The sequence below is a fragment of the Micromys minutus genome, assembly GCF_963924665.1.
Source record: "Micromys minutus genome assembly, chromosome: 3".
NCBI classification, from domain to species: Eukaryota; Metazoa; Chordata; class Mammalia; order Rodentia; family Muridae; genus Micromys; species Micromys minutus.
This window is the reverse complement of record NC_137972.1, coordinates 51,110,649-51,133,460: the sequence shown is the minus strand read 5'-3', so window position 1 is coordinate 51,133,460 and position 22,812 is coordinate 51,110,649. Positions and strand designations below refer to the sequence as shown.

General features: G+C 43.5%; 1 pseudogene across 1 annotated transcript; it reads left to right on the top strand.

The window, feature by feature from the left end:
- Positions 1-2,494: 2,494 nt before the first annotated feature.
- LOC308418904 (histone H3.3A-like) lies at positions 2,495-19,509 on the top strand (annotated as a pseudogene). The gene is made up of 2 exons: positions 2,495-2,885; positions 19,391-19,509. The product of its transcript is annotated as a histone H3.3A-like (transcript).
- The last annotated feature ends 3,303 nt before the right edge of the window (positions 19,510-22,812 follow it).

Here is a 22,812-nt window from a genome sequence, read left to right as displayed (position 1 = left end):
AAAAAGCGGGTCCTCACGGTATATTCTGGAGTGAGAGGGTGTTGGTGGCAGAGAGCAAAGACCATAAGCAGAGCGAGGCGGCACCTGAGTACCACGTACTCCGTGTGTGCTGCTTCCTGAGTCAAAGCGCTGCTGCTGCCTGAGCTCCTTTATCTGGAGGTACAGCCTCTCTCCAAATGCTCTATGCAGAGACTTGGCCCACGTGGTATTTGGACTAGGGTTTTGTCAGCATCAGTGTTAGCAAGTCTTTGATTCTGTTTGATCCTCAGCGTGGACAGAGGAAAGTGGCTGGGCTCATTTTAATGCGGGGTAGGATAAGAAACAGGCTTGAAGAGTGTCCAGGAGGAGAAGTTGAGGCTTAGGGCAGAACAGCAGAACGCTGGAATCTGATGGGAGCCACAGAAAGAACAGGCTGGGGTGCAGTGGGGGCGGGGCAGGAATAAGTACTGTATTCTTACTTGAGGATATCACTCTGTAGGCCAGGGTTACCTGGAACTCACTGTGTCCCTCATGCTGGCCTCTGACTGTGGCAATCTTACTTCAGCCTCCTTAAATGCTTCGATTTCATCCATCACACCTGGCGGTTTTCTCCATGTTGATTTCAGGGTAAAGTCAGACGTCTAAGAGAAGCTAAGTAGTTTAACGCCTGTGCTTGGAGTTCGAAAGGGGGCTTGCTGCTCAACAGACACCATTTGTGAGAGGTTTTTTTTTTGTTTCGTTTACACGTTTACACGTGAGTGATGTTGAAAGCCACAAGGCTGAAGGAAATCACCAACAGGTTGTGTCTAGAGAAAAAGAAAGTAATCAGGACTGAACCCCAGGAGTTTTAAAGCCAAAGGTTGGTCCAAATGCATCTGTAAGATTTACACGGTTATCTTCTGAATAACTAACTCCAGCAAAGGTCTAGTAAGTTTCTGTCTTCTCTCAGATCTCCAAATTCAGTCTTTTCCTTTTACTTTCTCATCATTCAGATCATGTTTCCATGATATCTGCTATGACATGGTAAACTTTATCAAACAGTGGCATCACCTTGTTTCTTAGTTGTTATTGGCATATGCTAACTATGGATAACAATGGCTGTGATGTGTCTGTGGTGTATTTTTCTCATATTCAGTTATCCTCTCTTGTTCCTACTCCTGCTGATCTCTTCCTTTTATCAACTAGTTCCTCTTCTATTTTAATGACCCCCCCCCCTTAAAGCACCAAACATCTAAATATAGCTTGTTATTGGCAGACAGAAGGTATGGGCTGAGCTGGAAGCACTTCTGCTGAAAGCCTCCCCTTGTTGCTCAGGGGTGGATGGATTAGTGCATTCACCAATGAATGGTGATGGTGATAGTGATGATGTAGTAAAGTGAATCTTGTTGCTAACTGTGCACAAGCAGATAAAAATAACTTACATTGTTTGGGCAGTGGTGGTACAGGCCTCTAATCCTAGTACTTGGGAGGCAAAGGCAGGCAGATCTTCCTGCATTCAAGGGTAGTCTGCTCTACGGAGTGACTTCCAGGACAACCAGGGCTACCCAGAGAAATTCTGTCTCAAAAAACCAGAATTACAAAAACAACAACTGTATATTATTTTTCTGCTTCTCAAGTGAGATGCACCTCTATGGTCTCATGTGTTGCATGCTTGCTCTCCAGCTAATGGCGCTGTGGAAACTTTATGAGATGTGGGCCAAGCCCTCTCTGGAATAAGTAAATAATTAGGGTGTGACTGGATCCTCTCTCTGTCTCTTGCCCACTCTGAGGTGACTGAACCATCCCCCACACGTTCTGCCCAAGCACACTAGACCAGGCACCCATGTACCAAACACAGGGGCCAAGCACCCATGTACCAAACTCAGGGGATCAAGCACCCCTGTGTACTGTGAGCCCAGCTACATCCTTCCGCATTAAAGTTGTTCTCTGGCTCTTTTGGTCATAGCCACATGCAGACAACCATATTATAGCCATAGTTTTCTGGAAGAGAGGGTTGTGTTTTTCTGTATTCAACCCTTCAGTCTTCTTGAACTCCAGGTCTTTGATAGAAATTCGGGAAAACAGCAGGTATTTGGCAACTACAGCGTAAACCAGAAGAGACAAGTCTCCCTGCGTACAGAGTCCAGCCCATGTGCAGACCCTTCCCGTAGCTCATCAGCACTGAGCCCTGACCCCCAAGCTGAGGGTACTTGTGTCAGAAGCTTTAATTCTGTGTAGTTCTCAGGGCCCTAAGTGCAAGGCTTCTCCAGGTAGTACGGATTGTGTCCTCCGCTGTGGTTTCGAAGCATTTTAAACTCACAGGAAGTCCTCAATAGTCAGGGAACACTGACTCCAGACAGAGGTGTCAGCGGTGGTACATGGTATGGGATACTTAGGGAGAGCAAGCTTAGCAGGAAAATGAAAGAATTGTGTTCTCAGCCTTCGTCGCGCCGCCGTCGCTCTTAAACGCCAGCGCCGCCTCTCCCTTGCTGAGCTCCAGTCGAAGAAAGGGGGTAAGTAAGGAGGTGCCCATACCATGGCTCGTACAAAGCAGACTGCCTGCAAATCCACCGGTGGTAAAGCACCCAGGAAACAACTGGCTACAAAAGCCGCTCGCAAGAGTGCGCCCTCTACTGGAGGGGTGAAGAAACCTCATCGTTATAGGACTGGCTCTATGGCACTCCGTGAAATCAGACGCTATCAGAAGTCCACTGAACTTCTGATTCACAAGCTCCCCCTTCAGCATCTGGTGCGAGAAATTGCTCAGGACTTCAAAACAGATCTGCGCTTCCAGAGCGCAGCATTGGTGCTTTGCAGGAGGCAAGTGAGGCCTGTCTGGTTGGCCTTTTTGAAGATACCAACCTGTGTGCTATCCATGCCAAACGTGTAACAATTATGCCAAAAGATCCAGCTAGCACGCGGGGAACGTGCTATGAGGGGAAACATTTCATTCTCAAAAAATTTTTTTTCCTCTTCCTTTTATCAGTAGTTCTAAATGTTAGATTTCCCCCCCCCCCCATGGTGTCAAAGGTACCTAAGGATATGATTGCGAGTGGAAACATAGGGGACAGAATCAGGTATTGGCAGTTTTTCCACGTTCATTTGTGTGTGAATTTTTAATATAAATACAAGATGTAAAGCACTAATGCAAGCAAAATGTTTCAGTGAACACATTTCAACAGTTCAACTTTATAACAATTATAAATAAACCTGTTAAAATTTTTCTGGACAATGCCAGCATTTAGATTTGTTTTTAAATAAGTAAATTTCTTATGGACAACTAAATGGTGTTTGTAGCGTTTTTATCATCCGGTAGATTCTATCCATCCACTAGACTTTTCTAACTGAGTTGTCCTACATGCAAGTACATGTTTTTAATGTTGTCTGTCTTCTGTGCTGTAAGTTTGCTATTAAAATACATTAAACTATAAAAAAAATGAAAATACTACTATAACAAGAAAATTATTTTCTCTGGTTCAATAAACTATTATTTCTCATGATAATTATGCACAAGAGGCAAAGATATGTTATTATTTTCTGGCTCAAAGTTTCATCTAATAAAACTTTGTAAAAAGGCGTGAAAAATATCCTTCATTCAAACACCAGGTTTTTTTTACTCTGATAATGGAAAGTTGATTTCTATTTCTATACAGATGTATACATATATACAGTTTTTAAAATTTAAATAAAATACACATACAGAAATGGCATAGATATACCAAATATTCATTTTTCCTAACTGTCCACATTCATGTAGGTAGCACCTACCTCCAGAACAGAACATGACCCTACCCCAAGTGTCCCTTTTTTGTTCAAACTTAATTGCCATTCAACTCTCCCCTACCAATAACAACTTTCTTGAATTCTAATAGCTTGCATGAATTTTAATTTTTCTTTAACTACGTTTGATAAAATCACTTCTTTTTCTTCATATCTGTAAACCCTTACAGGTAATGTGGTTTGAAGTCTTTACATATTCATTCTTATTTCTGTGTTTTCTATACCATGCACATCAAACTTTATTCTACCATTGGTTGGTAGTTGGAAAATTTCTAGTCCGAGGCTATTGAGAGTATTTGGCATGTGCTGTCCCCAGATCTGCTACCATAGTATTTGAGAAAGCCACAGAGCAAGACTTTCCTTTCTTACACTCCCTGAAGCAGTCCAGAAGATGCAGAAGAGCCTCCCCTGAAACAGGTCATATAGCTCTAATTCTCGTGAGTTCACTCCCCCCCACCCCCGCTCCCAGAGATCTGGAAGAAAGGACAGAGACAGAGACACTGAGATGCCAAGAACGGAGGGAAGATACTGCCACGCCCTCTACTTCTAGGTGATTCTCATCAGGCCACACTCCTTTACCCACCCACCATAAAAAATGTTTACTTTTTGGGTGTCCTTTCTAAAAGATCCCATATCATGTATAACATATACAAACTGGAATTCTTTTCTCTTGTTCATGTCTTTCCTTGTGGGGACCTCAGCCAGTACTCAAGTCAGTGTGCAAGGTTTGGTCATATGCTTTCTAATTGGGACACATGGTAGTGGTTTTTTTTCCTTCTAACCTGGTGATCTGTTCATTTAGTCTGTTTAAAATTTTTGTCTCAACAAAGTCTGTTGGATCTGAATGTGTCTAGGTTAGCAATTAGTACATTTACCCAAGAGAGGATACAGTGATACAGCTGGAAAATGAGAAGCCATTGTACCCACAGCCTTAGTGGTGATAGAGACAAAGTAGCAGAGTCCAGAAGACATTACTGAAGCAGGTATTTATGAAAGGAAAAATGCCAGTGGTTTCTCTAAATGTTTTATAGAAAGATATCAGAAGACTTCTGAGGCATCTAGTTACACTTTCTTTCATGCTGTTTCTTGGATACAGGCAAAACCATTTCCCATCTCACATCATGCACACAGTTGATTAATGGTCCAATTCTTTGGACAAGATGAAAGATATTTCAGGTCAGTGAGAAGGTGACATATCTCTTGTGTACCCTACAGGATGGTCATGGAGGCCTGGTGTCATAGTTTAACTGGCAGTATTTTTATTCTTCCTTGGAGGTGGGTAAACAATAACACATTTAAAAGCAATGTTGGCTTAGAGCTGATGAAATGTGATCTTTAAAATAATATTCGTGTTGTAATTTCTTAGCATAAACATTGAGCTCAGCAACTTGAAAACACTGTCTCATTTAATTTAATCTTCAAAGTGGCCTCAGATGGTGGCCATGGTGTTTTTGGCCATGGAGAGCCAGACCCTTTAAAGAAGGCAGATGAGAGATGAGTGAGGAATCCAGGACTCAAGCTTTGCTATGTGTCGCTTACTGAATGCTGACTTCCCAGGAAAAGAGACCCAATGACTTTGGGCTGCTCTGTTGGATGATGAGCTCAACTGAGATGAAGGGGACAAGAAGATGGGTTTGCCAGTGTGTGCATGTGGTGCGCGCGCGCGCGCGCGTGTGTGTGTGTGTGTGTGTGTGTGTGTGTGTGTGTAGTTGCCTGTGCAAATGTGTATAGAGGTGAGAAATAGGTGTCGAGTGTCTCCCTCTGTCATTCTCTACCTTATTTTTTGAGGCAGGGTCTCTCGCTGAACATGGACCTCACTGTTTAGGCTAACCTGATGGGCCAGCGAGCCCCTAGGGTTTGTTTGTTTTACCTGCCCTCCAGCACTAGAGTGGACGCTGCTGTTCCCAGCTTTCACATGGACCCTGGGGCTCTGAACTCAGGTCTCCACGCTTTTGCCGCCAGCACCTGACCCACTGAGCATCTCCTGAGCTCGACTCCAGTCATTAGAGATAAAGGGCCACCTCCCTGACCTACACTCTGGTCATCTGTTGCTAGCAATTGTTATAACAATGGATGGCTTCCTTGTGAGCATGCCTGCTCCTGAGATGCCTGCTGTGGTCTGTTATCAATACAATTAGACTAAGGTTCAAAACACAAGTCAGAACATGTTTCTACTCTGCCTCAAGCTCTCCGAGGCTTCCTGTCTTACTTGGACACAAGTCCAGAATCTAGGCACTCTTATGCCACTGTCTGGCTACCTTTCCTATTACTCCCTGTTCCCTCAGGCACAGGACACTTTTCTTATTTGGCCAACTTGGCTCTGTCTTAGTTTGTGTCTCCTGCCTATAGACTTGGAGACCAGGATTTGAGTATAAATCACTTGCTTGGAAACTGCCCTTAGGAAATCAAAAAGGGAGCCAGAAAAGAGAAACACTCCTCTAGAGAGTGTTATCAAGCCAGCAGCTGCTGTGGGCAACTGGTCTGATTCCTCCTGCAGAATCAGATCCAGCACTGACCACGTGGGATAACAGTGTTAGCTTGCCTGGATGGCAGGAGCTTGGGGAACTTCTATGCCAACTGTTGCCTCTGTGTGTTCTCATTCCTGATAGTGGGTGGCTACGTATGGGCACAGAGCAGCCTCTGGTGCACAGAAGGAACCCCGAAGCAAGAAGGATCCTGATGCTGCTACGTTCTTGTTGGGCTCAGATGAAAATAATAAAGCTTAATACACAGATGTGAACAGGACCTGGGAAATGTCCACTGCAGGCCATGAGCGGGCTGCTCCCTCCACCCAGACACTCTCCCCTCGATGTTCCTTCTAGTAATAGTTCCCCACAGCTCCTAACATAGGAACTTAGCTCCTGTATGTTGACTTTCTTCCTCCACTAGAGGCTCCACAAAGTGGTTGCTCTTTAGCCTGTTACATTTGCTGCCTTATTACCAGGTTCTACCTGGCAGATTGCAAGAGTGCAATGAGTATTGAATGAGTAAATAAATAAATTAAAGATTTAAAAAATGTCTATTTCATCCCTCTGTTTGCAATCCTTAGGGATAAAGACTATAACTTATTGGTACCTTCAAGTTTGATATTCCTGTTATTTTATGTTAGGTCTTAATTGTATGTATGTATTGTATATAGGCTTTAGATGTATGACTTCCCCCCCCAAAGAAAACACAAACTCTGTCTTTGTTGTGTACATCTTCATGTGTGTGCCAGTACACATGCATGTTTGTATACATGTACATGTATGTACATGAGTCTTTCAGGCTTGCTTATTCTTTAGATACCATCAAAGTATTTTTATTCTTTTTTCTTTTTCTTTCTTTCTTTTTTTTTTTTTTTTTTTTTTTTTTTTTTTTTTTTTTTTTGAGACAGCATCTCTCACTTGCCTAAAATTTGCTAAGTAGGAGAGCCTGGCTGGCCAGTGAGCCTCAGGAATCTCTCTGCTGGGGCTAGAAGTGGGAACCACTACAACTGCCTCCCTCTCCCTCTCCCTCTCCCTCTCCCTCTCTCTATTCCTCTCCCTTTCCCTTTTTCTCTCTCTCTCTTCCTTCCCCCTCCCTCCCTCCCTCTCTCTCTCTCTTCCTTCCCCCTCCCTCCCTCCCCCCCCTCTCCTCACATGGGTTTTGGGGATTCAACTCAAGAACTCACGCTTGGGCAGTAAGTACTCTAATCACTGAGCTGCTTGCCCAGCCCAATATTAAATATCTTACCATGTGCCAGGCTATATTCAACGTGCAGGGACACTGTGATATGTCAACAGGGAATGACTTTGGCAGGAAGCACCAGAAGCACCAGAGGCAATGGCATTAACCAAGTGACGGCTTTAGCTTTCTCATGTAATTAGAAGTCTAGACACAAGCAGTTCCCTGCTCATATGGTGGCCCTAGGGGGCTATCAGGGACCATGTCTGCTTCTCCTTCAAATTGTCCCAAGTTTGTTGCCTCAACACCAGCAGCTTCTGTGTTCCAGGCAGGAAAGAGAAATGGCAAAAGGGACATTTTGTGTTCCTGAGAACCCTTTACCTTGGCTTGCTTTCCTAGAAAGCTAAGCCCAACAATTCTCACTCACCGTGTATCTTTTCCTGGCAAAGGGGGCAGTAAGAAAGGCACTATCAACTTCTTTATTGTTCTGTTTTGTTTTAGTTCCTCACTTGCACACAAAATTTTTTTTGGGGGGGGGAGGGGAGGGAGGAGATACAGATGCTTGTCTTTGATTGAGGACCAGCAACATTGGTCATGAAATGAGTAAGAAGCCTGGCCTACGGAGGCTGTCGCGCAGAGATAGCAGACAAGGCAGCAAACACTTCCCCTCTACACACCTACTTGCGAAATACTCCCAACAGCCGAGTGGTGTGCAGAGTGACCAGGGCAGGGAGGAGCCGAAAGGAGATCCAGGTTCCAAGTTTTCCGTGGAATTAGGAAAGAGCTGACCTTGGAGCTGGCTTCCGCCGATGAGAAAGAAGCAGGCCGGCCAAGGTCAGGCACACCTTTACTGATTTGATGTTGGTTATAATTTAACCTGGGAAAAGAAAGCAGAGCCATGCCTACCTACTTCTACAAACAGAAGATAAGTAACATGCTCAGCAAGCTGGATGAAGCTCTCCTCCCCCCCTTCCCTTCCTTCTCTCCTTACAACCCCGCACAAAGCAGAAGTTCAAGTTGTTCTTTGAGAGTGATGGGAAATGAACATTGGGGGATATGCTAAAATGTGTTTGTTATTTTCTTTTTGGGAGAGAGAGAGAGAGAGAGAGAGAGAGAGAGAGAGAGAGAGAGAGAGAGTATGTGTGTGTGTGTGTGTGTGTGTGTGTGTGTGTGTCTTTCATATTGGTGAAGCATAGGAGGGAAAGCATCAGACCTCACACTAACTTTTTTGTATAAGCATGGAGCCTTTCAAACAAAGCAAAAGAAAGAATTAATAGTGCTTTTCTTAGTTCTTTGGTTGCCAAGGCTGGGTTGACACAAGGTGGGTGAGAATGTTCTTTACTGCCCCAGGGAAATAAGGCAGCTATGGATATTTAAATGTTCTTATTACATGTATTTATTCATGGACGCACTCCTGTGAATTGTGGAGGTCAGAGGACCGCTTTCGGGAACCTGTTCCCCGCTACCCACATGTTGGCCTAATTCAAGCTGCCAAGCTTGGCAGAGGACCCTTTTACCCACTGAACCGTCTCAGCAGCCTGGATGGGGACAATTTGTAATAGAGAGAAGAGTTTGAAGAGAGTTCTGTTAGTGAGTAGAGCAGCCTGTGACTGGAGAGGCATAAAAGGAAGTGCTAGCTGGTAATTCAGGACTGTTGCTTCCAGGGTCTATGTGTGGCACCCTGTCCCCAAGTGTGGCACCCTGTCCCCATGTGCACAGTGCACATTCCTGTTCACATATGGCCTCAGAAGCACTCATGTGCTTCTCACTTCAACATTGTTGTCAGGAGGCATGTGACAGGATTTGATTTGGTTTCTGTGCTGCCAGAGCCTGAACCCCAAAGCTTGGCTGTAGGGAAGAGTTCCACCACTGAGCTACGATCCCCCCACCCCCAGTGGTTCTTGTGTCTTCTGCATGATCACAACAGGCATCTAATGTGACCAGACTTGTTTATCCTTGAGCCTCAGCTGATGTAATTTTTTTTTTTTTTTACTAGCAGCCATTTTCTGTCAGTGTTTTAGGCTCTGCATAGCTGTCCTTTGCACAAATTGAGAACGCTGGAGTCCTAACTAAACCCTGACTCCAAGCAAACCAGCAGGTGCACTCGAGGTCACTTGCAAGAGCATCAACAGGGAGCCGGCCAGAGAAGGTCAGTGAACGTCATGGATGTGGTACTGTGGCTGCTGACTGTTTAATCGCTTTCCAAAAAAAAAAAAAAAAAAAAAAAAAAAAAAAAAAAAAAAAAAGTTTTCCATCTTAGTTCATTCTTAGGCTGCTGTGGGGTCAGCCTGTGTCCCCTTCTGAGTGATGACTAAGTGCTCTTTCAGCCACAGGTCCCCATGATCCTTAGAAGACCCAATGCTTCTAAAAGCTGCTGCTATATACAGTGAGAAGATTTCCCCTTTATCTGGACCTTTTCATTCTTTTTGTTTAGTTTTTCAAGACAGGGTCTCTCTGTGTAGCCCTGGCTGTCCTAGAACTTACTCTTTAGACCAAGCTGGCCTCGAACTCAGAGATCCTCCTGCCTCTGCCTCCTAAGCACTGGGATTAAAGGCGTGTGCCACCACCCACCAAAACCATATTCTTAACTTCTGAATTCAATCACACTAGCACACTAATTCTACCTATGGAATAGGCATGAAAACCAAAAGACTTTGAGGACCAAGATTTGTTCTAAAATGTTACTTGAATGATTTAAATATTCTATTAACATGAAGAAATTTTTTTTGGAATGGTTTGTAAACAAAATTTTAAAATAACAAGGAATACTGATATACTCTGAGTGAAAAGGAAGGAATAGCATATAGTTCTGAATGATTCTGGTTTTTAAAAATGACTTAGGAAATCTGAAAATGTGCAGCTGGAGTGTGGCCTAGCTGGGGAGTGCTTGGGCAGCCTGTATAGCCCTGGGCTTTATCCCCAGCACAGCCCAAACCAAAACTAAACACTCACCTCCAGAAGACACTATATCGAAGTATTAAGTACTGAATAGTAAAAATGTAACTTTTTGCTTTCTTATTTTGCATTTCTTTACAAAGTTTGAATTATCTTCATAGTGGACATGTGAGTCAAAATTTAAAATGGTATAATCTGGAGATGTAGTGTGGTGGTAGAACATTTGCCTGTCACATGCAAGGCTTAATTTCCTGAATCTGCTCTTTGTCTGTCCGTCCATCTGTCTGTTTGTCTGTCTCTGTTTCTCTCTCTTCCCTCTCTCTCTCTCCCCTTTCTCTCAGCTCAAGATTAAAACAAGGAGTATGCATGTACTGGAAATCTGCCCATTCCCCATACCTGGGGACAGAATCGGGGCTGCAGAACTTTCATAATAAGTCTAAGAAGAGGATACATGGGTCTCCGAAGCTCTGCATTTTTTCTTTTTCTTTTTTATTGGATACTCTTTGTATTTACACTTGAAATAATATCCCCTTTGCCTACCCCGCTCCCATTCCCCCACTGTCTTCACAAAGGTACACTAGCTCCCAATCAACCTCTCCACTTCAGTGCCTTGGCATTCCCCTACACTGGGAAAATGTGCCCTCCCTGGACCAAAGGCCTCTTCTCATATTGATGCCAGACACTGCTAATTTCCACTGCATATGCAGCCATGGGCCTCTCAGTGGGTGCTCAATGGTTGGTGTTCTAGTCCATGGGAGCTGTGGAGGAGTTGGTTGGTCGACAATGTTGTTCTTCCCATGAGGCCACAACCCTCTTAAGCTCCTTCATCCCCCCCCCAGCACCCTCACTGGGGTCCCCATACTCAGTCTGATGGTTAGCTGCAAGCATGCTTAGCTGCATGACTCTGACAGAGCCCCTGAGGAGGCACCCCTATCTAGTTCCTGCCAGCAAGCACTTCCCAGCATCAGCAATAGTGCTTGGACCCTGTGGCTGCATATGGAGTGGATCCCCAGGTGAGGCAGCCCCTGAAAGATCCCCTCTTTAATACCAGCTCTTCCACTTGATCATGTACCTCATCTTGTGAGTGAGTGTTTTGTTCTCCCTTCTAAGAAGGATTGAGGCTTCCATATTTTGGTCTTCCTTCTTTTTGAGCTTCATAAGGTTTATGAATTGTTTCTTGGGTATTCAGAACTTTCTGGGGCTAGTATCCAATTATCCGTGACTGCATATCATGTGTGTTCTTTTGTGACTGGGTTACCTCACTCAGGATGATATTCTCTAGTTCCATCCATTTGTCTAAGAATTAGGTAAAGTCATTGTTTGTAAGCTGAGTAGTACTGCATTGTGTAAATGTACTACAATTTTTGTATCAATTCTTCTGTTGAAGGACAACTGGGTTCTTTCCGGCTTCTGGCTATTATAAATAAGGCTGCTATAAACATGGTGGAGCGAGTGGTTGTACCAGCTTACAACCCCACCAACAGTGGAGGAGTGTTCTTCTTTCTCCACATCCTCGCCAGCATCTGCTGTCATCTGAGTTTTTGATTGTAGCCATTCTGACTAGTGTGAGGTGGAATCTCAGGGTTGTTTTGATTTGCATTTCCCTGATGACTAGGGATGTTGAGTATTTCTTTAGGTGCTTCTCAGCCATTCAGTATTCTTCAGTTGAGAATTCTTTGTTTAGCTCTGTACCTTATTTTTTAGTACAATTGTTTGATTCTCTGGAGTCTAATTTCTTGAGTTCTTTTTAATATATTGGATGTTTTTTTATCACAATTTCTTTGTAATATAGCTTGAGGTCAGGGATGGTGATTCCTGCAGAAGTTTTCTTGTTGTTGAGAATAGATTTCGCTATCCTAGGTTTTTTTGTTATTCCAGATGAATTTGCAAATTGCTCTTTCCAACTCCATGAAGAATTAAGTCAGAATTTTGATGGGGATTGCATTAAATCTGTAGTTGCTTTTGGTAAGATGGCAATTTTTTACAATGTTGATTCTTCCAATCCATGAGCATGGGAGATCTTTCTATCTTCTGAGATCTTCTTCAATTTCCTTCTTCAGAGATTTGAAGTTCTTGTCATACAGGTCTTTCATTTGCTTAGTTAGGGTCACACCAAGGTATTTCATATTGTTTGTGACTATTGTGAAGGGCATCTTTTCCCTAATTTTTTTCTCAGCATGTTTATTCTTTTAGGCTACTAATTTGTTTGAGTTAATTTTATATCCAGTCACTTTGCTGAAGTTGTTTATCAGCTGTAAAAATTCTCTGATGAAATTTTTGGGGTCACTTAAGTATACTACCATATCATCTGCCAATAGTGATATTTTGATGTCTTCCTTTCCAATTTGTATCCCTTTGACCTCTTTTTGCTGTCTGGTGGCTCTGGCTAGTACTTCTGGTACTATATTGAATAGGTAAGTAGAGAGTAGGCAGCCTTGTCTAGTTCCTGATTTTAGTGGGATTGCTTCAAGCTTCTTACTATTTAGATTGATGTTGGCTACTTGTTGACTGTATATTGCTTTTACTATGTTTAGATATGGGTCTTGGATTCCTGCTCTTTCCAAGACTTTTAATATGAAGGGGTGTTGAATTTGGTCAAATACTTTCTTAGCCTCTAGTGAGATGATCATGTGTTTTGTTCTCTGAGTTTGCTTATATAGTGGATTACGTTGATGGATTTCCATATATTTAAACCATCCCTGCATCCCAGGGATGAAGCCCACTTGGTCATGGTGAATGATCGTTTTGATGTGTTCTTGGATTCAGTTTGCAAGAACTTTATTGAGTATTTTTGCATCTATGTTTATGAGTGAAATTGGTCTGAAGTTTTTGTTCTTTGTAGGGTCTTTTTGAGATTCTCTCTTCCATCTCTTGTTTTCTGTTGGTGATACTTGCATCTATGACTCCTGATTTCTTTCTTTGGTTTTCTATTTCCAGGATTGTCTCTTTTTGTGATTTTTTAATTGTTTCTATTTCCATTTTTAATTCCTTCACCTGTTTGGTTGTGTTTTCCTGTCATTCTTTGAGTGATTTCTCCTGGTTCTCCTGTAATTTTTTCAAGGGAGTTATTCATGAGCTTCTCAAAGATCTCCATCATCATCATCATGAAGTATGATTTTAAGTCTAAATATTGTTTTTCTGGTGTGTTGGGAAATTTACTACTTGCTGTGGTGGGAGAACTGGGTTCTGTTTTGCCAGTTTGTCCCGGTTTCCATTGCTTAGGTTCTTTCACTTTCCTCTTGCCATCTTGTTGTCTGTGATGATAGATGATCTTTTTATCTCTGAATGGTGCTTGTGTCTCCTGTGTGTCTGAGAGCCCGTGGGCTCAGGCGGGAGTTTGCTCCTGGGTGTTTGGCTTTTTGTGGGCAGGCAGTGAGTTCTGATGGCAGTGACTCAGTTCTGTCTCTTGGCTCAGGTATGAAAGCTCTTGTGAGGTTGTTCTGGGAGCTCAGGTTTCTGTGGGAAGATCTAGAGTCCTGATGGTGGAGACCCAGCTCTCTCTCTGGACCGGAAAGGACTCTTTCCCAGAGGGCACTACTCTCCCTGTGCTCTGAGAACTCCCAGTGTTTCCTCCCTGGATAGCTGGTGGGTTGGTGTGTCAAGCCCACCCTTGGCTTATGTGGAAGAATGCTTGCTTGTTAGGCTCTTTTGGGAGCTTATCATTCTGTGGGCAGATCCTGAGTCCATTTTTTCTATTTATTTAGCAGGCTTTATTTATGATTACCATTTTAAATAAATATGAAGACAAAGGGTCAGAATGGCAAGCAGGATCAGAGAGAGAAGATGCCAGGCAACAATACATGATGGGATATTCTTATAATCCCAGCACTTGGGAGACAAAGGTGGGAGGACCACAGGCCCAGGCCACCCTGAGCTACAGAGGGAGATTCTGTCTCAAAGTGTAATTTGGAAAGGGCTTAGGTTGTAGTCTAACAATGAACACTTGGCTAGCACAGGCCTAGCAGTACCACATACAACAAAAAGACGGAAGAAGAGAGGTCATGAGATGGATATAAACAGACATGCTCAATGGAGAGTCATGCTTATCAGCCAGCCATCCACATGCAAGGCTTATAGAATCTGGCTACTCTTGTTCTGTAAGATGGTCATGCAAATAATACTACATACAGATGATAAGAAGCCATGGAAAATACTACACACCACAGGAATTCAATTAGAATTAATATATTGGGTTCCCCCGCCTTATTTTTATTTTGTTTTCTTGAATTTCCAGATTTATTTATTTTATCTCAATCTTGCCATCTTCCTGCCTCAGGCTCTCAAGTACTAAAAAGAATAGATGTGTGGCCCTATGGGTAGATATTTTGTATTGTGATCCTTGCCACCCACCCACCCCTGGAAAGAAAGAAGAACTCAAACATTAAAACTTTCCATTGCTTTGAGATGTAGCTTTTGCTCTTTGAAAGTTCGTTTCTGTGGCCTTCTTTCCTCAGACCACATAGCAGGGCAAATGGCTTGCCTGATCTTTTTATCTATTGCCATTTAAACAGATGTCCTGTTGTGATAACCTGTCAGACTCTATTACAAGTCAGGGAAAACTATTACTGTCCCCCACCTTGTTGTGTTCCCTCTGCACACAGGGTGACATTAATTGCCCAACAAGGAGGTTGATGGCTTTGTGATCAGAAGGAAATGTTCTCCAAATGTATTTCCTTTGCTGTATTTGCTAAGTCTACTCAAGGAACTGGGGTGGAAAAAATGGCAAAGAGAGAATTATTAAGTTGGTTTTTCGCAGAGAAAGACCCCTACACCAAGGATAAGACCCAAACTTATGGGGATGGTGGCAAGATGTTAAATGGCTTTCCTGAGAAATCTAAAAATGACCCCTAAAAGTCAGAAGTTGAACAGATAAAATGGGAAACAGCTGTTGACAATGAATAGTTGTTCTCTGACGATATCGGCAGTGGGAATGATTGTGCAGTGATTATCTGTCGGGGAGGTACTCTCAAGATGCCTTGATTGCATGGAGTTACTTCAGTTACTATTTTTAATCATATAAAGTGACACCTAGTGTCACCTAGACACATTGAAGGACTTAAATGGATGAGTTAAAAATTATTCAAAATTATTGTGGGTATCAATTTGAATACAGCCGTGGGAAACTTTTCTTTGGATTTCTGTGTTGATCATGAGGCTGGAGTGAAGATGGTGTCAGCTGTCATTATGGACAATTGTCATTTCTTACATATAAAAATGCCCTGGATTTTTATAATTCAAGCCTTACTGAAAAGTCTTTAACAGAATCTGCACTGGCATATATCCCTTGTTCATAGTGATGGGTTCAACAATACCATGTATTGTGATTGTCTCCACCCCTTCCCTTCCCTCCCTCCTCCCCACAGATATACTTTAATTTCATTCTTATATAATGAACTTCTCTTTTTAATTAACTTACACACTGCACATTAATTTCAGGTGTGCTTTTATCGTTGTTCCTGATTGATTTTAAAATTTGACTCTAACCTTTTTTGAACTCAGCTTTAATAAAACATAAATCCACCCTGTAGTGTGCGAGGTGATAGATTTCTACAGTGTTGAATTAGAAGAGCCTTAAAGAGCATGGCTCCTCTCATTCTTGTTACTAATTACTACAGAATTATTAACAGAAGTGATATTTTAATATGAGTAAATGTTAATCTGAGAGGTTATTTTCTAGGTGGTCTGTTTTGCATTATAAATCTGCTTTTTAAAAAAGAAACTTAAAAAAAAATTAGGCAGAAGGGAACAACACTTGCCTAGTATGTTCAAGGCTAGGTGATCCATCTCCTGAATTGTCCTGTAGTGCAGGCTGGCCCAAACTCATTAAGTACCTTGAAGAGGAGTTGACTTCAAAGTTCAGATCCTCCTGCCCCATCTCCCTCCACCTCCAGAGTCCTGGGATTAGAGGTGTCACCACCATGCCCAATTCATGCTGTTCTAGAGATGGAGTCCAGGGCTTCGTGTGGGCACTCTAGCAACTATGCAACATGCCCAGTCTGAACGCCGAAGAGGATTAATTTGCTAACTGTTCATCTGCAGTTATCTGTGTTGACCTGGACAGTTAGAACATTGATGAGACAGAACTGCAGGGAGCTCCTTCTTGGTTGTGCAAAGCAATCAGCCCTGTGGACAGCCAAGTGCTGTCCCTCTCACACTGTGCGACATTCTAGTGCTCATCTCTCTCTGCTCCTTTCCTTCCCCTCTGAGTAAGCTGAAAAGCTAACAGGCTCTCTCACTAGGATGAGTTATATGGAGTGTTTGCAGGCACTCATCTGATCTCTATGCTTTTATCTTTTGGGGATATGGTGCCTTAACCTGAGTTGTACCTACTGTGCACTAGGAAGCTGCTCATCCCCTTTGCTGGTGTTCAGATGAAGAACTTAGGGACTGCACATAGTAGGTTGTATTGATTACCTAGTCAGATCTGAATCCATGTTTATTTGGGTCTTATGCCATTGTTTATTTTTTTGTATCTCACTGAACTACCCTATTGGATAAGACATCAGTAGTCTGTAAGAATTGGCTTTTGGTTTCAAATTTGAGTTGCTGCTGTTCCAACAGCAATTGCTTGTTACTGAAACAGAATGCTCCCACCACCATGAGACTCCTTTTTGCTTTACATATTCCTCTACGGAGCCTGACCTTTCCAGTTGCTAGTTTCTTGGTTTCTCTTTTGGTTGGAATATTTCTTGGACCTTGCATTAAACAGCCGCCATGCTCTGCAGGTGTCCCTTATAGCATGAAATCGTATGCAAAGCCATTGCCTTTTAGCACACATGTAGAAATTCTGATGAAGTTAAGAGCAGAGCCTCTGGGAGGTGGAGATGTGACTTTCCAAACCTGGGTCACATTTACTGCATGCATGTAAACGCTTTGTTTTACTGTGTTAATTTAGCGGTTATCTTCTTATTTCATATATATATATATATATATATGTATATATATATATACACACACACAATACTATATATGTTTCTCAGTTGCATTTATAGTAGTCACGTAAAGCTTCTTTCAGAATTGATTTCAGAGCTGGGAAGGTAGCTCAGGTGTAGATGGCACGCTTAACATGTGCAAAGTTTTAGGTTGAACTGCCAACACTAGAAAGAAAAATCCAGATACAAATCAGCTGAGGTAAAGAAAAGTGTTGATTGGGGGCTGGTGATGTAACTTAGTGGGGGAAATACTTACCTGACATGTGCACCCAGGCCTAGGATAGATACTCTCAATTCTTCATAAACCAGATGTGATGGCCCAGATCTGTAATCCTGCACTCAAGAGGTAGAGACAAGGAGAACCAGAACTTCTGGATCACCTTTGGTTACGTAGCAAGTTCAGTACAGCCTGGGCTATCTCAAAGTAAATAGATTTTAAAGTAAAAGAATAAATACCTTTAAAGAGTATTGATTAAACGCTCAGAGAGTTGTTATGAGAGCTAAAACCTCTGTTGTGAAGGAACGAAGTGTAGTTCGAGTCACATCTTCTCAAACGCCCCCACCCTTTTTTGAAAAAAAGGTCTCACTGGGAAGGCCAGGCTGGCCTCCAAACCATAGAGCAGCACCTGTCTCTGCCTCCTGAGTCCTGAGGTTACATGTGTTGTCACCTCACCCAGCAATCTCGTCGTTTTCATGTATAGACTGCTAAGTTACCCTTACTTGAACAAACCACCTGGAAATGTAAGGCTCCTGATGCCCATCTCATACTGAGTGCAGACGTCTCTGCAAATGCATCTGCTAGAATTTACCCGTGTGCGGCTGGTTAATTTCTGCTGTCAACTTGGCTGGATTAAGAAACACCTGGGATAGGCTGAAAACTGACTCAGTGGTTAAGAGCACGTGTTCTTGCAAAGGACCTGAATTCAATTCCCAGCACCCAAATGAAGGCTCACCTCTTTCTTTGGCACCAGAAATGCACAGAGTGCACAGATATACATCCAGGAAAAGCATGAATATACACAAAATAAAATAAAGAAGAAGAGGAGGAGGAGGATGAGAAACAATAATGATGCAACTTCTGGGCATGTGTGTGAGGATGTTGCCGAAAAGGCTTAACCGAGGAAGGCAAGAACTAACTCCCACAAGCTGCCCTCTGATCTCCATACATGCACCATGGCAATACACTTCCATCCTCTACTTACTCTCTCTCTCTCTCTCTCTCTCTCTCTCTCTCTCTCTCTCTCTCTCTCACACACACACACACACACACACACACACACATGCACAGAGGCACCTTCACTCATATATGGATTCACACACAAGGACATAATGCACAAAGTGGAGACTTTAGGATCTTTGAAATCACAACCCTCCTAAGTAGGATTTGTGAACTCTCAGAGAAGTGCAAGGTTTTGTCTTTCCTTTTCAGCCCCATGAAGACACAGAATTTGTTCTTTTTTGCTCTAGACTGACAAGCTGACAGAACATGCCATGTAAGAAACAGGTCCTCACTGCATGGCCCTATCTTCTCTGATCTCCCAGCTTCCAGAGCTGTAAGAAATACTCCCTATTGTTTATAGATTGCCTAGCCTGTGGCATTTTACTATGGCAGAAGGAATTAACTAAAGCACTCAGAGTCAGGATAGAGTGCAGTGTATAAGCCTCCTGACAGCACAGAAGGCATCTAGCTCCTCTTTTATTCCCCAATCCCCAGTAAAGCCCCTCACATCTAGGATTCACTAAGACCTCATTTTCCTTGTTTCGTGGTGCTAGTTAGTATAGTTGGAGCATCTTCTGCAGCATTATTGAGATTATTGAACTGGAACCCAGAGAAAATAAACAAGCATTTACACAGCTTAATTAGCTGAAACCGAGTTAGCTCAACACATATAGTAATACACTATATAACATTAAGTGCATACAATGAATACATTCAAAGCATAATACACAATGAATTAAAGAAAAATAAACAGCTCGTTGACCCACACACCCACAGTGTAGAGCAACTAAACATTTCTTTTTGGGAGAGAACAAGGAGGCTTAGAAGAGACTCCTAGGCACAAATGGATCGGGTGGTCCCAGGTCAGGAGCCTGTGACCTTGGCACAGCTTGGAATGCACCCACTAACCTCTTCCTCCCTCTGCTGGCCTTGACCTGCATGTGCACTGTGTTATGAACAGGAGCCCGGCTACTGTATGTGTCCATGGAAATTGCTGATGACAGACAGCGGACCGGGCAGCTGCCTTTTCCGCAACAGTTGTCCTATGAAAGCCTACAGCAACACAGGCCGTTTGATTGATTGTGTTTATTCAGGTCGCAAGGAACTCTCAGCCCTGACTGCTCTGGTCCTCCTCTGTCCCTGGGAAGTGAACTGAGCTACCTCGCCCACGCCCAGTAGTCTGCTATCTCCCCTCCATCTCCCTGCTATCTCACTGGTTGCGACCGTGTTTTGCTGCTTTTCTCTCCTCTCTCACCCTCTGCACAGCTCCGACCCCTAGCTGGTGTCATTTGTGAATCAGTCACCATGCAACCCTGTTGCCTAGCGGAGCTCTTGTTAGCCGCTCTAATTAGGCGGCCTCTTACGTCTCCATTTGTGCTTAATTCAAAGCTGCAAAAAGCTTTTCAAAATAGGTGTGTGCTCAAGTTGACAGTTGTGCTAAAACAATGCCTCCAAAAAAGAGAGAGCAAGACACAGTTGCCATTCTCCCTTCTATAATTTATAGTGATTTAGCAGCCCCTCCCCCACCGGGAGACAAGCGTCTCTTCGGGAACAATTCTCTGTAAGTAGCGCCATCGGAGGCGGAAAACGTTTCTTTTGCGGTTATTCGAGCCTTCTAGCCTGCAACACAGTGACTGGGGAGTGAGTTGGGACTGAGCGAGGCTGTCTGCATCCCATAAATAAACAATGAGGGCTCGGCCATTTCATTACAGAGCTTGAATACACAGTGCAGATGGTCCGCAGCAGCGCTACTCGTGCATAACCCATTTAAGAGAGGACATTATGGGGTCAGAAGCGTTAATGTGCTCTCTGTGCCATTCATCTACTCAAGTTACGAGTTACATGTTATACTTAACACGGCATCAAAGCTACAGGTCAGGCAAATTGCTGCAGTCGGTGACGCTGGGAAGACAAGGGGATTGTTGAATAGCAAGATAAATCCTAAATTGGCTTGGGGATTTATAGCTTGAGCTCTATCTAATAGATGCTATTAGCCACTGATCCTTTTTATGGCATTGTAATGATAAAAAAAATCAATTTGAATTCACTTACATACACACATGCAAAGGTAATTAATCGGTTAGCCCATTGGCTCATCTGAGAAGTCTAGAGCTTCAGATATAGGTCGTTTTGGTACTCAGAAGTGAGCCTGGGTTCTGGCAAACCTAGACTCAGCCACTTGTCCTGGAGTACTAATTATGCTAATTAAAGAGCCACGTCGTAGTCCAAAGCTATGGCAGATTTACTCAGTGTGGATAAGGAGATGCTTTGGACCCATGTTCCCCAGACTGTCTTCATCCAGGCTTCTGAAGCAGGGTTTAGATAAAACAAAAGCCTTCGTAACTAGGTAGTCCTGGCCAAGGCGTGACCCTACCCATAATTGACCATCACTACGTCGGCTCTAATCCGCCCTGTGAGGTGACCTGACACTGTTGTGAGAGTGGCGTTCGAGGCCTTTCTGAGAAGCCCCACCCCAAACCCGGAAGGAGACTCCAGGGAGAACTCCATGGGTTATTTGTCTGAAAAGGAGCAGCATTTGTATTTAAGAGCAGTGGTTTTCAACCTGCGAGTCTTGACCCCTTTGGGAGTATGAATGACCCTTTCACAGGGGTCATCTAGGGCCCCGCATTGAGACTGATGTTCCAGCTAGGTGAACCAACCATCTCATGTAGGCATTACTCCTCTGGGAATAGGGATTGCTCCTAGAAAAGAGGGTTCACCTGAAGCCACGCTAAAGAGACAGGCAGAATAATTGTCCCTTTAACGGGATGCCATACTTTTCTATCCCAGAACCCCTGCCCTCGGCACAATGCTTTGCAGATGGCAGCCAGGCTGCTCTGTGAGTCTGCCCACTGAGTTACTCAGACACAGTCACTGTTCTGTCCCAACTCTCAGCTGGCTTTCCTTAACACTTTGGGTGGGGCTCCTGGTGTTTTCTCTAATGCTTCCTTTCCCAATATATGGCTCCTGCTGTTGTGTGTCTGATCTTCTGGCGAGCTGGCCATGGTATCTCGAAGGAAGAGACAAGCGAATGGCTTTTGAAAGCATGGTATGAATGTGTTCTCGCAAGCCTTGTTTGCTCATGTGTTCTGCTGTGGGCGTGCCACTGTGCACACGTGGAGGTCAGAGGACAGTGTGTAGGAGTTGATTCTCTTCTTCCTTCATAACGGTCCTGGGGACGACACTGAGGCCTTGACCCTCTGCACCATTTGCTAAGCCTATCGAACATGTTGTTAAGTTCATGTAGAATGCAAGTCTGGACTTGACTCACAGAGCCCTCTTTGAGCTAACAGCATCCCACCGTCCTGGAAAGGAGCCCTGAAGCAGCCAGCACACGCTTGTTCAAGTTCCAGTTTCCTTTTGAAAGTTTAGATGCTCAACATATAACCTAAACTTAACTCTTTTAAAACGTAAAACTCCAGGTTGATTAAAACTAACCATCACAAAGTAATGATGTAATTCAGTGGCAGCTGGTTCATTCACCATGTTGTAGTTAGTTACCTTGTCTACCCAGATGTTCTTACTAACAGATTTTGAACTCTATTATCATTAAACAATGATGCTTCCCTCCCCCTCCTGCTCTGAAAGTCTCACTATGTACCTAAGCCTAACCTTGAACTCCCTGACTGTCCTGCCTACCCCACTTGCCACTGGAAACAGGGAGTCTATATTCCATCTTTCCAGATTTACCCACCATGGGCATTTTACATGAACAGAAGCATCCAATGTGTACCTTTTTGTCTTAGGGTTTCATGACTGTGAAGAGACACCATGACCCAGACAACTTTTATAAAGGACAGCATTTGATTGGGGCTGGCTTACAGGCTCAGACATTTAGTCCATCATTGTCATGGTGGAAAGCATAGCATCCAAGCAGACGTGGTGCTGGAGAAGGAGCTGTGTTAGACAACATGATCAGAAGGCAGCCAGAAGAAGAGTGGAATTCCACACTGGGTGGAGGAGCATTAGCCTAGGAGACCTCAAAGCCCACCTCCACAGTGACACACCCTCCAACAAGGCCACACTTCCTAATGTGGCTACTTCCCATGGGCCCAGCATATTGAATGTACCACACCTGATATCCCAAAATGCAGTGCTTTAGCATTTTAGAAAATTGCAAAGGCAATGAAGGTCCCAGCCCCACTCTCTGGAGTAGGTCACAGAGTTTTCAGATCCTCCTTTGGAGAAAGTAATAAAATTCACGCCATCAAGTGCCCATCCTGCACATGAGCATGAATGATGAATGAACAATGGAAACAGCTTAAGGAGAAGGTGTTTATTTCCCTCCCATTTTGAGGGTAGAGTCCATCTTGGAGGAGAGAGTGTGATCCAGGGGTGGTATATCCAAGCAGGAAGAAGATATGAAGCCAAGCCCCTCTGCAT